This window comes from Daucus carota, chromosome 6 (genome assembly GCF_001625215.2).
Source record: "Daucus carota subsp. sativus chromosome 6, DH1 v3.0, whole genome shotgun sequence".
Taxonomy (NCBI): Eukaryota; Viridiplantae; Streptophyta; class Magnoliopsida; order Apiales; family Apiaceae; genus Daucus; species Daucus carota.
Genome location: NC_030386.2, coordinates 4,939,067 through 4,957,010, shown reverse-complemented (window position 1 = coordinate 4,957,010; position 17,944 = coordinate 4,939,067).

Below are 17,944 nucleotides of genomic sequence, written 5' to 3'. Positions count from 1 at the left end.
TATTTTGTGAAGTATGTTCTACAAATATCACTAATTCATTAAAATTATTGAAGATCATTTATTTTTAATAAGTAGAATGTGTATGTTCTGAGCTGAACAAATGTTCTGCAAACTAAACATATCTCGTAGAATAAAATTTTATAATATTCTGCATGCAAAACATATGTGATTTTTAAAATTTTGAATAAAATAATGATCTTTGTATAGTATAATTCGCAAAATTATACGTTCTGCATTGTTTTTATGTAATATTTTACTTACAGAATATAAATGATTTCCACGATCTCCTTAACTCATATATATTTAAGAAATGTAATGATCCGAGATTGGGCTAAAATTTATTATTAGGACGTGCTCCGACCGAAAGCTATTAATTGTGCTAATATCTGGTTTGTGGAAAACAACAGAAATACGTGGACGAGTGCCACGAATCTGCTATACTTACTCCCTTAGTTTCAACTCCAACAATGTGCCTCATTCTCATTATATATGTAATATTTTATTATTAAAAGTTTTCTTTCATCATTAAAGGACAATACAAGAAAGAAAGAGAAAGAGAGTGTTGGCAATATTTTACTATAAAATCTAGAATATGATAAGCAATGATGTGCTTCAAAAATAAGGCTAGAAAAGTTTGTCATAGTGATATAAGGTATCACTAGACATTATTGGATTAAGTTTTTTTACCAAATACCTTAAATAATGACTTAAGACATCATGTAAGACATCTTTTGGACTTGCTCTCACTTCTTACCAAGTCTTCACAATCAAACTCTGTATTCAAATATTAATAATTAAATGGGACGTGAAGTCATGTCCTGCAACAGATATCCGAAGATATGGACGAAGTTTGTTACTCCCTCCGTCCCGGTCATTTCTATACAGTTTCCTCTTTGGGACGTCCCATCATTTCTATACATTCCTAAAATAGCAACTTTTAATAATGTAAAACACTATTACACCAACTACTTTCTTCCACTATCTTCATTTTATAATAATATAAACACTATTACACCCACTACTTTTCTCCACTATCACACATCTATAATTAAATACAAATGGGTCCCGTCACTTTACTCACTTTTCATCTAACTTTATTCATTTTTTACATTTTTTCTTGGTCTCCGTGTCCACATCAAATGTATACTACCTATTGGGACGGAGGGAGTACATACATGTCAGAAGTGAAGCCTTCAAGGTTGTGGCATACATCTGCTGCTGTTATTATGGATATAAAGTGATCATATAATGGTAACCAAAACGATAAGACACTGATTGTGGGCTACTAAGTTTGGGGAAAGGATTGTAGCAACTATCCAACTGAAGAGATGTGCTACGATTCAGGGTATGTGATCAGCAAAATGGGACACGAGGGAGCAGCAGAAGCCAAACGGATTCCAAGAGCATCTTCAAGAAACTCTTAGAGCAAGTCCAAAAAATGTACTATATCATGTCCGAAATTATAATTTAGGATATTTGATGAAAAATGTTTTAGTGATGCCTTATATCACTAGGACAACCTCCTCAAAACATATTTTTGAGGCACATCTCTCCTTACCCTATCCTATATTTTAGTATAAATTCTCATGAACACTATTTTTCTCACTCTAGTTTTATATTATGTTTTAATGATAAAAGAGAGTTTTTAATAATAAAATATTAAACATATTATGAGAATAAGCCACATTGTTGTAGTTCAAGTTAGTAAAAAGATTAATAATCAAGTGAGTCATCAAAGTGGACTCGATATATCAAGTTGGTCACCAAACTCAAAACCGTATTAAATCGGTCACTAAAACCAGTTAAAGATACCTCTAAATATCAGTTCAAAGAGTAAAAATACTCCCTCCATTCCAAAATAACAGCCGCTTTGACTTTTTGCATATACTTTGAGGTGCAAAAAAAAATGTATTTATACATATTATTTTTCAAATTTTCTTTTTTTGAATAAAAATAGAGATGTTAGACTTTTATTCGGAAAAAGGAAATCTCAAAAATAATGTGTAGAAGTATGTTTTATTTACATCTCAAATTACTGTGTACAAAGTCAAAACGACTAGTATTTTGGAACGACTACATACATATTTATAGAGGTTTACACATTATTTCTGAAGGTTACCGTAATTAAGTACAGAATTACGACTTTTAGTATATATGATAATATATTTAGATTTTATCAAGTTTATTTACTATTTGTTTTTAATTAAAACAAAGAACATAACTATATAATACAAAATAAATAGTAAATAAATTTGATAAAATCTAAATATGCTATTATAAATACTAGAAGTCATAACCTTCTAATTAGTTGTGGTAATATTCAAAAATAATGTGTAAACCTATATAAATAATATGTTTACTCCTTGAACTCATATCTAGAGGTACTTATAACTGACTTGAACTGACTTGAGTGACCGATTTAAGACCGTTGTGAGTTTGATGACCAGCTTGATATATTGAGGCCACTTTGGTGACTCACTTGATCATTAACTCGTTAGTAAAATATGTCCTAAATTAGTAGGACATGATATTTTATATTATATTTAGGGCTCGAACTAGTACACTATTGGATTTGCTCTTCACACACTCTTAAGTATATTATAAAATATTGGCTCTTAATAGTGTAAGGTGTGATCATTTCCAACAATGCTCCTCATATTCACTCTTCATTTATTTCTTTATTATTAAAAGTAATTTACATTCACAAAAGTACAAAAGCAAAGTAGTGAGAGAAGAGAAATATATATTATAATATTAGTAAACAGTGTCTAAAAACTCTTTATAAGAGAGTACAAAAAAAAGGACTCTTAGTGCTTTAAAGAGCCATTTAGAGTCTGTTGGAGGAAAAAAAAATTCTCTCCCTTCTCAAATTTCAAGTTGAGACTAAATCAAGAGCCACTTGGAGATGCTCTTAAGACGCCTGTATTATTTTTGATATATTCAACTCGGGGTGAGCAAAACCGAACCGGAACCGAAAAACCGAACCGAATCGTGTAAATTCGGTTCGGTTCGTTCCTAATTTTCTGAAAATTCGGTCCATTCGGTCCGGACCGAATAGACCGAAATAAAATTCGGTCCGGTGCGGTCCGTAAAAAAATATTTCGGTCCAGACCGAATAGTCCAAAATATACATATATATTTTTAATTTATATTTATATTATATATATCTTATTTGTTATAATTATAATATGTAATTTGTTAATTTAATTATATCTATCTTTAATGAATTGGGGGTGATTAATTAATATGAAAATTTTAAAATAAATCATGAAATTTTAGTTTTTTTTATAATATAATTTTTTATTTTTAAAATAATTTCGGTTCTTTTGGTCCGGACCGGACCAAACCGAATTATTTCGGTTCGGTCTGGTTCGGTCCATTATAAAACTTCGGTCCGGTTTGGTCCGAAAAAAAATTCAAATTTTAGTTTTCGGTCTATTCGGTTCGGTCCGGTTTTGGACCGGACCGACCGAATGCTCACTCCTATATCCAACTTGGCAGTCTATCCCACCTGTGTTCCACACTTCCACTCCCCACACGAGAAGCCTACATTTAAAACAAAACCACAACCTACAAAAGAAGAAAACGGATTAAATCTTCCTGTTGTATTGAGAAAGTATCAAACCACAACCTACAAAAAACAGAGTAAATATTCCTGTTGTATCGAGAAAGTGCCAAGTCACAACCTACAAAAGCTTTCTTTCTAATTAACAACATATAAACTACCTCCCCCAAATATATTGAAAACATATAAAATAAAACCACCCCCGGGTAACAACTTATTTAAAATTTTGGATTCATTACGCGGAATATTTTCGCCCTACATTACACAACTTAAAAGGGACCAATATAAATAAATTTAAAGCGATCATCTAAAAAAGACCACCGGTTTGAGTCATTTTTATTCATGTGTAAATGTCTTGAGATATATTTATTTATTTAATAATTTTTATTATATATATCAAATATTTATTTAATATATATTCCTATATAGTTTACTAGTCAGATACTCTACTAGTAGTGAAAAGTAGATAAAATTATTAAATTATGTATAATTATAATAATCTAAATTAAATCACGTATGTGCAATTGTCAGTAAAGATGACGAGGTACAAGATGAAGAGACAAGAAATCATGTTTAGAGCATTGTCAATGTTGTTAGCTAAAAATGATCGGTTAAATTAGATCTATAAATCATCATGTAAAATTTGTAAAATATTCCGTTTCAATAGTAGTGGCTATGTTGATGGGTTATATTGTCAAAGTTGTATGATTTTTAATTTCATGTTGTTATAATTAGGAATATATTATTTTGATATGATAATAGATAATGTGAAATTTTGTTACGGATTTGTAGAGATTGATCAAATATAACCAACGTAAACAGGTTGGGTATACTAGCAGATAAGAGGTTTTTACCCAAGAATGGTGAAATTTATACATATTATTTATAATTTTTATTTTTGACATAACACTTAGATTTTTAACTAAGGGATTTGCATGGTGAGAGATGCTCGTACCCAGACTTTAAGCAAGGCTTAATTGAAAATGAAGGGAATTATTGATTGTGTGATAAAGACCCTTATGCTCACTTCCCAACCCCCGGAGGAATATGCGCATCTAAAAGATCTTTCATACTTTTTCGCCGCCTCGACGCATTCCCTTCTCTCCACAGCATTGTCCCACAAAGAAAGAAAGAGCGCGGAACCCCGACCTGACCTATAGATCCACTAACATAAAGCGAAGAGTTGAGCTTGAACTGGTGAACCGAAGTCACTTTCAGAACCATACTTCCTACAGCTAACACGTGTTTGGTCCGGCGGGAACGCGCGGCGCAAACAAACGTGAGCTGCTATATCGAAACCCTCGCCGGCCATCGGGGACGGTCAAAATTATTTTTAATTTTAAAATTTGAAAGTATTGTGATGTATTTTTAATACTTATTTATTTTAGTGAATATTTTTATAATAAAATATAATGCCCAATGTTGGTTACTTAGATATTTCGAGATTAAATTAATTATTTTTATTTATTTTTTTGTGAATAAAAATTTTGATTATATATTTTAATTCAGAAAAAAATTAAAAAATAATATTTTTAACTACCCGGTCAAAGCACTTAAAAGTATGTGCACAAAGTCAAAACGTCAAATAAAAAAACAGAGAGAGTATATAATTGGATGTGGACACGGAGACCAAGAAAAAATGTAAAAATGAGTAAAGTTGGATGAAAAGTGGATAAAGTGGCGGGACTTATTATATTTAATTATAGATTTGAGATATTGGAGGAAATAGTAGTGTTGGGTGTAATAGTGTTTGTACGGTTTTTTCATGGTGTGCCCATGAGCACATAATAAGTTAAATTTGGAAGTTTTTGATTGGCCTACACTCTCTAATAATGGTTGACCCCCTGCATTTACAACAACCACATTAATCAAAATCATCCAAATTACAATTTAGTGCTTAGTATGTGCCTATGGTCATACACAAGACAAACCCAAACCCGTGTTAATATTATTATAGGATAGAGATAGTGAAATAAAATAGTTGATGTAATAGTATTTAATATTATCAAATATTATTATTATTAGAATGTATGAAAATATTGGGGAGTTAAGTTCTATGTAGTCCACATATTTACTGTAGTACCGTAGACCATGTATGTTCTGTAACTATAGAATAACATAAAAACATTGCAAAATGTATGAAACTTATTATTTTGTGAAATACATTCTATAAATATTACTATTTCATGAAAAATATTGAAAATCATTTATGTTCGACAAGTAGAACATATTCTGTAATATGTAAATATGTTCTGCAAACTTACATATTTTGCAGAATAATGTGTTTTTCACTATTTAACTTGTAGAATGTTTAGGATTGTCAAAATTTTTAACAAAATAATGATGTTTATAGAACATGATTTGCAGAATAACACATTTTATAATGTTTTTATGCCATTTTATAGTTGCAGAACATACGTGGTCTACGGTACTACAGTAAATATGTGGACTACATGGAACTTTGTTCAAATATTGAGACATCTCAAAAAGAAAACCGTATAAAAAGGATGGAGAGAGCATCTTTTAACACGGACAATGACGTAATCGAGTATTCATGTTTTACCAATTATATGTATCTTCTATCGATGACATGCATGCCACTTATACTTTTTATTGAAGATTTTTCTTATCTTTCGAGTTGCTGTAACAATTTCTTCCGATTAATCCTCGATTTTCGATTAATCCCTGAATCGGTAGCTCAGCCGATTAGGTCCAATTTCTAATTTCTGTAACATTGAGTACAGTTAAATATATATACTTATAAGATTTATTATTTTCGGAATGCACTGTATTAAAATGACCGGGTAGGAAGGAATAACAAAGAGGGGACATGGATTTATAATTACGGATGGGCAGTATCAAATCTAGACTTATATACAGTAGAAACAAATCAAATGATAACGCATCACATCATGGAAAATAAAGTCAATTGTGTGCGTCATTATCAATTTTTTTTATGTAAATCTTATGTTAGGTTGTCATGTCGGATCATTTAGCTAGGAGCTACATGTAGCAAATATTCAGCCGCAACATAGATTCAAACTGCTGCTCACAGATATGATGATTATTTAAACAGGCTCACAACCCAGCTGTTTTTATTTTAAATAAAGGTTACTTGTAATATTGGACGTGATGGTTTTAGGAGTGAAACATTACAAATGGTGTCGCGCTTATCTCTTATATTTACATTAAATCCACCAAACTCATAAAATTTTTAGTGTTCATAACACCACCAGAAAGATTTTAGAGGGAAAAAAATGATTTTATGAAAAAAAATAAGAAAAATGAATAAAATAATAGAACCAACTACTCCCTCCGTCCCCCTCAATAGTTTACATTGAGTTTGGGTACGGAGATTAAGAAATATGTATAAAACTAATATTGGTAGGTGTACGAACTACTAATCCACTTTAAATTAGGACTGAGATGAGTGTGAAAATGAGCTGCTCTAAGAAAGAGACACAAAGACACAAGAGCCTTACCTTACACGAGTAAGAATTGTTTATTACCTATAAGTAAAGACTTATAAGTGAGAAAGAAAGTTTTCCTGACATATCCGCGTCAAGGTAAAATGAATAATAAGAAACCAGTAATATTGGGAATAATATGGGAAGACAAATAAATATGACATCAAGATACACATGTAACACTCACAATCTCAATGATTTATATGCAACATATTAAAGGGCTTATGTTACTAGAAAAGTAGCTTTTTGTGTACCCTTACAAGCTGGTTGCAGAGGAGCTTCCATAGTCGTTTCACGAAATTTAAAAAGGTTCTCATTGGTGAGCAAGCTAGCACCATCTCCTCGATTTGCTAATAGGTTCAATTCTTGTTGCGCTATTAAGAGCTCCTCATAATGAAGGATCGACTGTTTCAGGATTTCTAAAGGAAGATAGTTCCGAATGAGAAGTAGTAATCATATGATAAGAAAAGAAGATTTGAGGTTAGGAAAGACAATTTTTTAAGTTAAATTCTTTAATGCAGGCAAGGTATTTGTAGCAGTTCACGAAATGTTCATTTAGACCTAATTTCTTTTGTGCCTTTGATATAGGCATCGTGACATGCCCAAGCGGTCAGATAAAAGCATCGAACTTTCTTGCCGGTACTCTTGAGGACATAATAGAACCCTAGTCCTCTAATAGATAATTAGCAGCTGAAGTAAATATCATATATGGGGTCGGTGCAGAGCGCCATTCTGTAGGAGTTCAGGGTCATTTGTTGAGGTGCAAGTTGATAAAAGTCATGGACTTCGAGGATGAATGGGTGGACAAGGATGTTCAGTCCTAGTTAGAAGTAACTTAAAGGAAAGACATCTCAGGACTTCTTCTTCAGGATCAAAGTTGTTAAATTTATGGAATCCCATCCCAGAGGGAGGTGCCCCCAGTTCACAATTAGTGTGACACCAATGTGGAAGGGCATGAAGTTTAGCAGGGGTTATAAGAGAGTCTACTTCTTCGCTGCTAGGGTGAGACTTCTAGGAGTGAATGCCTCCCTCTCCACTGCCTCTAGGGTTTCACTAGCTGCTTCTATGACTTCATCGATTTTGTGGGGGACAAAGTGTTTAGGTTAGAAGCTAAAAAACTCGTCTCTGAGAATTTCCGAGTGTTCATTTGAGGAAAAAACCTCAATTTTATTGGAAAGCTAAAATTCGAGGACTTACGAAGCAAAATTAATTCTAGGGACAAACTAACTTATTGAAGATTGAGAACAACTACTTTTGAGGGGGTTCTAACCCTTATAGAGGGTTTACTAGATGAGTGGAGGTGACCGGAGAAACTCTTAAGTCATGTATCTCCTCTAGGTGAGGGGGAGAATTTGTTGACAATATGCGAGATGTCATTGAGTCCGACATCTGCAAAACGAAAAAGTGGATGTGCATAACTAATTGGGCTTTTGCCTAGCGGAAAGGTTTGGAGGTTCGAATGTGACTATGACCTAAAAAGAAACTCATGATGGAATCTGACGAAGAATATGATGTCAAGGGAGTTTATACTATTCTACATATAAGGGATGGGATATGTGATGAACACTTATGACATTTCCTCAAACAAATAATAGGTACTACTGATCTACAATAATATTTAGAGTCTATGACATCGTGCTAAATGAACAAAACGATATGCGATCATGATAAGAATAAACATAGTAACATGCATGGCAAACCCACAACAAGAAAGCATGGTGAATGTAGATTCTATTTCACCTATATTGTTATGCGACATGAATTTGTTGCTGCTAGAGTGTGTATATGTCAGTACAGAGATATATATGTGAATAAGCATGCATTGGAGATAAGACTTCAAATAGAAGTTCAAGGAGGATTCTAAAATTTTGTTGGGTAATTGAGCTTCATCTGAATGTACAGAACCTCTTGTTTCTTGCAACGAATACACTCACTTAAGCTTAGAGAGATGTACGTGTCGAAAGAGATGATATGAAGCTCTGAGGTTCAGGTTCCTCAATTTATTTCACGGCAAGGAAAACCGGGGATATTTTTTGTATCCAAATATTGGTATGATAATATTGGAGGCCCATAATCTAATATTGGCCCAATTCACTAAGTAGCTACGAGTTTTGGGTTGATAATGAAGTTGTTCTGTGTTAATTGAATAGGTTCGACAAAGAGGTTCTTGACTGACAAAGAAGTTGTGTGAAGTTCAAGATAATGAGATTATCTAGGAAGCTCCTAGGATGATTATGGAAGCTTATTAGTAGAGCTCTATGAAGACAGCTTAAAAGTACGTGACTTTTGTGAAGCTGCAAGGAGGTTCTTGATGATCCGAGAACCTATTTAGGTTCGACCATGAAGATGACATCTCAGTAAATTTTGTTATGAACAAAAGAGGTTATTTATGGATATCCACGTCACCAAGTTGGAGGTCCACAACTTCTATTGAAAGATATGAGGTTTCATTGCATCTAATGAAATATATAGATGATAGTTGTTACTATTATTGTTGAATTATTTATAAATTTGTTGTGTTGCATTTCTAATTTATGTTATATTGTTCCATACACTTTTAAATAAATTTGAATTTTTCTTAGAAAATACTAAATGATTTTGGAACTTCTATCTTTTAAGTCACGATCCTAATGAATCCACATATGAACTACGATGTAGAAAATCGAATATGATTTGGTTCATATTCAAATTCGATAACATTAGATAGATTTGGACATGTACCTAGATTGATATGATCCGATTTCAGTCCATTGACAGTCAAAAACACATACCAAACTATTTTTTATTTATCATAGTAAACTGTTCAAGTATGTAATAGTGAAAAGTAGATTTTTATCAAGTGGAGAGGACTTTATACAAAAAGTTGATATCGAATTTTATAAACAGACTACCATGGAAACTTTATACCTTTGATAAAGTTTGTATTGCTTTTATATATCAATATTATATTTTTAAATTAAAATTTATAGTCTAAATAAAATTTGTTAATGTAAGAACTTATGAATATAACTTAGAGAGAATTGCTAAAATTTTATCAACTACACATGATGTAGAAAAATGTTACTATGACCGCTCACAAGATCAAATATAATTTCATTTTAAAAATCAAGTGTTGTTGTCAAAAGTAAGCCACCTAAGCATATGAAATTTCCTTTATAAGAAAATTCATGTGATGGAGGGTGGTAATTGTCTTTTAGTTCAGATATTTGAAAATTGAAGGCCCTGCTACTTCTGAGAAGCGTGATTACGGTTGAAACTCGATATCTCCGTGTTATCACCTGATGCATATCATTTAGCACCCTGGAAGTGAGCAACTTGCCTTTTTATCAGATGAAATGCTAAAACATCAAAATACTATTATAAAGCTTCTACAATAATCATTGAGCCCCAAAAAACCTTTTACACGCATCAGTAAATTTCCGAAGGCCTTTTACATGCAGCTATTGTGTTCCGAATTTCCTCAAATATTTATTAAATTATGCAATAAATGACGCTTTTCAAAATAGGCAATGCATGTTTTTCATATATGACTGGGCGTTTCTCACTCTTGAAATCAATTTAATCATTAATTTCATGCGACTTTACGGGCGATGCACAACACCTCTCTTCCTTACTTGCCATTAAAATTATTATTATATTTATCTTTTTATGAAGTTGAATTATAAAATGTCTATTTTCTTTACATAATTTCGATCTTTGTCCTAGCTAACGGGTGAGACACGCAATACACCACATTAGTTATTTGTTATATAGGTATTTGACTATCTTTATTTTTAAGTCTTATTGGGTCATTTTCAGCATAAAATCTTATATATTTATAGGGATATAATATGTTTAATAAACATAACTGAATTATTTTTTTACTCATTTCATATATACCTAATCTTTCTCCATTCTTTGTTAATTAAAAATGTGACATTGTCAATAAGAGGCGAGACTTATTAAGCACGTTAAACTATGTTTATAAACGCTTAATGATATATATATATATATATGTATATATATATATGTATATATATATATCTTTAATATTTTAAAAGAGGTGAAAAAATCAAATATACATGTTGAATGGGTAGAAGTCAAAAAATCTTATACAAGAGAGTTCGCATTACGGATGTTGCGATTCTTTTCTAAAATCACAAATACTATATTATTAAAATTAAACATGCAAAAATTTAGTTATTGATTTATAAGCCGGTATAATGTATTATAACAGTGGGATCATCGAAGTTAAATTTATAAGAATAATTAAATTAAAATTTTTATATTTATGGTACTAGAACAGTTTGAATTACGTAAACAGCATATTAAAATAAATTATCAATTTAACAACATATAAAAAATATTAACTAGCGAAAAATACACGTGCATCGCATGTTATACACTACATAATACTCAATCTATACATGCAATTCAGCAAATTTTCAAATTGCAAATGCACTCCGTAATACAGTGTGGTGTGACTTATATTTTTATAATTTGAAAAAAATATATGTTTTAAAATGAATATATATATATATATATATATATATATATATATATATATATATATTTGTTATAGAACTAAAAACGGGGGTGAGCGATTCGTGCTTTGGACTGGTCTCGATGCGAGATGCCTACGTATCTTCTGTGTGAAGAAGAATCAAGTCCAAAACGTAGTTCTAGTTATGAGGGGTAGAGCCCTTTATATAGGCGCTTCGGAGTCAGAAGTGGGACGGAAGTACGATTCCGTGTATCAGACTTCTTATCGAAGTATGCCTCGAAGCAAGAGATAAGATTGAACTCTTACTCTCTTGTTGTTGACGTTTATCCGAACTTCTGAATATTTATCTGCTAGAATCAGATGTATTATAGAATTTAGACTCGTAACTGGACCTCAGATTGGGCCTCTATTACGAAATTAATGTTTAATAGTCTCAGGCCCTATTTAACTGGGCTTTAGTGTTCTTGGGCTTTGATTATCTAATAATAATCAAATATTATTTCCGCCCCATATCATTTGCCCCCCAACTTTCGACAAGTTTTGTAAAAACTTTTCAAAAGTTGCTGAGTCCTCATCGGCTTTCTGAGCTCCTGATTCATATATCACGCGAGAAAGCTAACCTCTGCAAATTCCCATCATCCAAGGTCTGAAGTTCCATAAATAGCACAAGGATCTCACTGATCCTGACTACTTTGAAACAATCCGAGAGATGACTTGAATTGACTGTAGAGTAAAGATAGCTCTGTTTCGTATCCTTCGGGATCGTACTTCATTTTCGATTGGAGTACCGGAAGACACGAGTCTTTCTTTTGACCTTTCGAGTCGTTTCCACGATACTACGAGTCAACAATTATTTTTCAAAATTACATTTGTAATGGTACTTTCGAGTACTTTCGTATTTTTCCAGGGCTAAATTCAAATTAACTGAAATTTTTATGATTAAATTTCAATCTTCTAGAATTTTTCTAGCCTTTAAAGAATTTTCAAAATAATTTTTGAGAATTAAATCTCAACTTTATTCTATTTTCCAGATTTTTGGAATTAATTCCAATTTTTGGATTTTTCAGAATTTAATTAAAGAATTAAATAATTCTTTAATTGATCAAACCATCTGTGAACCAGATTTGTCTCCTGGGCGTGCCTTGCCACGCCAAGGAGACGTGTTTAACACCACGCCAAGGAGACGTGTCTCCTGGGCGTGGTTGCAGTAAGCCATCCAAGGCTGATGAGTGAGATGCTTCCTTGGCGTGCCTTGCCACGCCAAGGAGACGTATTATCAGCCACGCCTAGGAGACATGTCTCTTAGGCGTGGATAAGATAAGCCTGCCGTGGCTGACATGTATGATGCTTCCTTGGCGTGCCTAGCCACGCCAAGGAGGCATGTTATATATTACGCCTCGGAGACGTGTCTCCTGGGCGGGTTTGGTCGATGCCTGTCTTGGTTCCTCAAGTTAATGCTCTCTTGGCGTGCGTGGGCACGCCAAGGAGACATGTTTACTCAGGGTGCCTCCTGGGCGTTGATAGATAAGGCCTGTCCTGGCTGATTAAGATGATGCTTCCTTGGCGTGCTTTGGCACGCCAAGGAGACGTATTGGCTAACTATCCAGAAGACCTGTCTCCTGGACGTGTGTTATCTTAGCCTATCACAGGTTGAAGAAGTTGTTATTCCATGGGCGTGCTATGCGTCGCCTAGGAGGTATAGTTTTCCATACGAGCCAAGGATACTTAGTCACTTTATGACCTTAGTGAAATTATTATTTATTTATTATTTTTCAAATAAACGATGTTTTTGCTCAACAAGCGAATGTGCCCTAGGCGTTGCATGCCCCGCCTAGGAGACATGGTAGGTGCCAAGCGTAGGCGACATACTTGGGAGGTCTGACGTGTTATAGGCTGTGGGCCTTAGTCTATAAACTTGTCAGGCCTATATTGTGTATTATTCCTTTATTTTTGTGGTCGTCTCCTAGAATTCTCGAGATCCTTCTGGAAGAGGTTCGAATTATTCAAAATCATGGGCTTCCCGCCTGTGATACAGGTTTGTGACCGGCCCAAAGCCCATGTTACCGGTTGTAACCTGTTTATTTTAGGGTTTACCGGCAAGTGAACGGGTTGAGAGTTTCCTATATAATGAGTGACTTGAGATTTCATTTCTCATTTCACACAACAGTTTCCAAATTTTAAGAGCTACAAACCCTTCCAAACACTCTCGAAATCCTCTAGTTTTTCGGCGAATATTTAGGCGTATCTCCGGCAATCTTCAAACCTTTTCCAGTTTTCCGGGCGATCTTCAAAGCATTCTCCAGTTTTCCGGGCGATCTTCAAAGATTTCTCCAGTTTTCCGGGCGATCTTCAAAGATTTCCCAGGTTCCGATTAATCTTCATCAGTTTCTGGGTTTCATACCTTCATCCGAAGAAGATCAATGGCGGATTCTGCATCATCACAGCAATCCCAGCAATCTCAAATTTCTCAGCCTCCGGCCACTAATGCTCGTGTTCGAGGTAAAAAATCCCTCGTCCATGCTAGCGTTGTTTCATTACGTGATTTACTTAGCGAGTTTGGTCAGGCTTTTCCCAACCTTCATCATCTTGAAGCATATAATCATCCATCTAAATACAAACAAAAGGACGTAGATATCATGGCTAAGTTATTCGGGATAGAGCATCCGTATAGGGCCGTGGCTCCAGGCCCAAATGATAGGGCTTGCTACCCTAGGCCTGGGGCCATTAGGGTTTATAAAGAAATGTTTTACGCGGGCTTTAGGCTTCCCCCTCCCATGTTTGTTTATAGGTTGTTGGCCGAAGCCCGGGTGTGTCCAACCCAACTCCAGCCCAATGGCTGGAGGTTTATTTACTGTTTTTTAGTTCAGTGTAAAAAACATAACTTAGAGCCCAGTGTGGCCGTGTTTAGATATCTGTTTAAATTTGTTAACGCACCAAACGATGAGGGCTGGGTCAAGATCCAGTATAGGACTAAGGGCCGCAGCATTTTCATATCGGACTCGGCCCCTGACTCCTTTCCTCGTTGGAAGGGTCAATGGTTTTATTTGTATATGGAGGGGGCCGATTGGGCCCATTATTTTTACTCTCATTTTAGTCGGGCCGAAGATGGGACCATGAGGTCTCTTAAGCTAGGGGTCGAAGAGAGAGCGGCCATAAAGATTTTGACCGAAGATTGCCTCCATCACACTTCACTGCTCATTTCTGAGGCCTCGCTTCAAAGTCATGGGCTTAGTGATTTGGGCCCTGAGGGTAAGCCCGCCCTGATTTTTAATTTTGACTTGTCTTTTTCACGTATTCTTCAAAAACTTATGTCATTTTTCTTACTTGTCTTGCAGCCCAAGCCGCTCTTGGAAGCATTTTCAAGAAGCGGGAAACCGCTGCCTCCAAGACTGTGGCGGCTGAAGTGCCTCGCGAAAAGCGGGCGCGCAAGGAGGGGAAGACCCCTGTCATCGAGAAGGTTCCAACCTTCCTTACTCCACGGACCGTGCCCGTCGATGAGGATCCAAGTCCCTATGTCGTGGAGTGGGGACTTCTCAAAAAGGACACGGTGGTCGGAGATTCCCGGGCGGCTGCTGAGTGGTCCCGGAGTGTGATCACACCCCGGGATCGAGCCCATGTGGTGGAGTCGAGCGAGGACCTCCAGATTGAGCTTTTGGGGGCCCAAGCCGTGGCAACGGTAAGCCCATTTTATGTATTACATTATTTTCGAGTCTCTTCCTTACTTAGACAAATTTTCTAACTGCAACTTTTTTGCAGGTCAATACCTACCTCCAGGCTGCGGTTCACAACCTGAAGGCGGTTAGGGCCGAGAAATCGATCGCGGAACGGGACCGCGATCGCTACTTCGAGGCCTCAACTGCTAACTTCGAGCAGTTTCGGAGGGTGGAGGCGGAGTTGGTGGCCGAACAGGAGAAAGTCCGCACTCTTGAAGCGGAACTGGCGAGGGTCCGCAAGGAAGCGGTGGAGGACTTTAAGAAGTCCAAGGAGTTTGAAGACATCCTGGCGGAGGATTTTAACTCATCCTTTCCCGAGACTTTCAAGTCCTGTTGGGAAAGGATCATAGATGAGCTCGGTTCCCAAATTGAGGGAGTCACCTTGGAACGATTCCCCGTCCCGAAGCTTCCCGGGGAGGAGACCCCCTCTCCGATGGCGGTCGAGGATCTCGGGGATTCGCACCCTGTGGACTCTCAAAGTTTGGAGATTCCAACCGAGACTCTCATGATCCAAGACTCCAACTTGGATGAGATGGATCTCGGGAGGGGTGGGGAGGCCCAAGACGAAGCCCGGGATGAGGCCCAGGTGAAGGAGGCCCCTGAACTCGAAGTCCATGAGGATATTTTCGATGATGGGCTTCCTTAGATAGTTTTTATGCCCTGCGTGGCTCAACCCTTGTAATTATCTAATTATTCGGATATTTATGCCCTTCGGGGTTATAACTTTTATATTTAAATTCTTCATTGCCTTATTCTTTAATCTCGCATATTCAGCATTCTTTGCTTAGAATACTTTTCGTAAGATTAATTTAAATCTCAGAATAATCCTCAGGATTTTCATCTTTAATCAGAGTAATTCTTACTTAGAATTTTCAAACTCCGAAACTGACTGTTTTAAATCCAAACTTAGGAGTTTTATATTCAATGTGTAAGTTCGACCAGAATTTGTGTGCTTTTCAAAACACAAGTACAAGCAAGAATTTCTTGGATAAACAAGCTAGGTAATCCTCAGGACTTTATTATTATAGTAAAAGAAATAACTATCTCTGGAAATCAACTACATGGCAGTGGTCAACATGACCTTATTTTTGCGGTAACTACTAACTTCTGTTATCACAGAGTAGACATTTAAATATAATATATCTTTAAGTTGGTCGCATGCCAACTTCTAGGGACTTCAACTCCTTCCAGGGTTTGAAGTTTGTATGAGCCATGGCCTGTGACGGTCTTAACTTGGTAGGGGCCTTCCCAATTTGGAGCCATCTTGCCTTTGGGACCTACCCCTGAAGCCTCAATTTTTCTAAGTACCAGATCTCCTTCTCTGAAATATCGCTCCTTAACCCGTAGGTTATAGTAATAGGAAGCTCGTTTCTGGTTTTCCACAATCTTGGCATGAGCTTCGTCACGAATCTCATCAATCATATCAAGTGCAAGTCTCATACCTTCTTCATTGGCTTCTGGCTCATACTGCTGGACCCTGGAGGACGTATGGGTGATTTCAAGTGGCACCACTGCCTCGGCTCCATAAGCCAGCTGAAAGGGGGTTGCCCCAGTTGAAACCTTGCAAGTTGTTCGATACGCCCATAGTATAGGAAGTATCTCATCGGCCCATGACCCCTGGGCCTTCTCAACTCTTTTCTTCAGTCCATCGAGGATTATTCTATTGGCCACCTCAGCTTGTCCATTAGCTTGAGGATGAGCAACTGAAGTGAAGCGTAACTCAATTGAGTAATCCTCACAATAACTTTTAAACTCAACGTTATTGAACTGAGTCCCATTGTCCGTAACCATGACTCGAGGTATTCCGTATCTGCAAATAATATTTTCCCACACAAACTGAGCAACCTGCTTGGTGGTTATCTTAGCCAGTGGTTTGGCCTCAATCCATTTAGTAAAATAGTCAATAGCTACCAATAGAAACTTCCTTTGCGCGCTAGCAAGTGGAAAAGGTCCAAGAATATCCATCCCCCACATTGCGAAGGGGATAGGAGTATTGATAGATGTCAGCATCTCAGGTGGCTGTCGTACAACAGGTGCAAACCTTTGACAACGATCACACCTTTTCACATAGTCTTGAGCGTGCTTTAGCATATCTGGCCAATAGAATCCAAGGCGAGTCACTTTATGAGCCAATGCTCTTCCACCAAGGTGTTGGCCACATACCCCTTCATGAACTTCTCTAAGGGCTTCTCGAGCCTCGTCCGGCCTCAAACATCTTAAATAAGGGATCACAAACGATTTTCTATATAAGACCCCCTCAATGAGTACATACTTAAGGGCCCTTACCTGTAACTTTCGTGCTTCATCAGCATTAGGTGGCAGATGACCGCTTTGTAAATATAACTTAATCTCATCCATCCAAGTGGCCCCTGTGTCAATGGGGGCAATTAACTTTGCTTCGATGCTAGGGGTTCTTAAAACCTGATAATAAACGCTTCCTGAGCATACCTCATCATCGGAGGATGCAAATTGCGATAAGGCGTCAGCCTTGGTGTTCTCCTCCCTTGGCACATATTCTACCAAGCATTCTTCGAATAGTGCCATCTGGGTCTTTACAATCCTTAGATATTTTAGCATAGTCTCCTCACGGGCTTCAAACTCACCATTCACTTGGAAGACTACAAGCTTTGAGTCACCACAGACCTTCAAATTCTTTACCCTCAAGGTTCTGGCTAGACCAAGTCCAGCTATCAATGCTTCATACTCTGCTTCATTA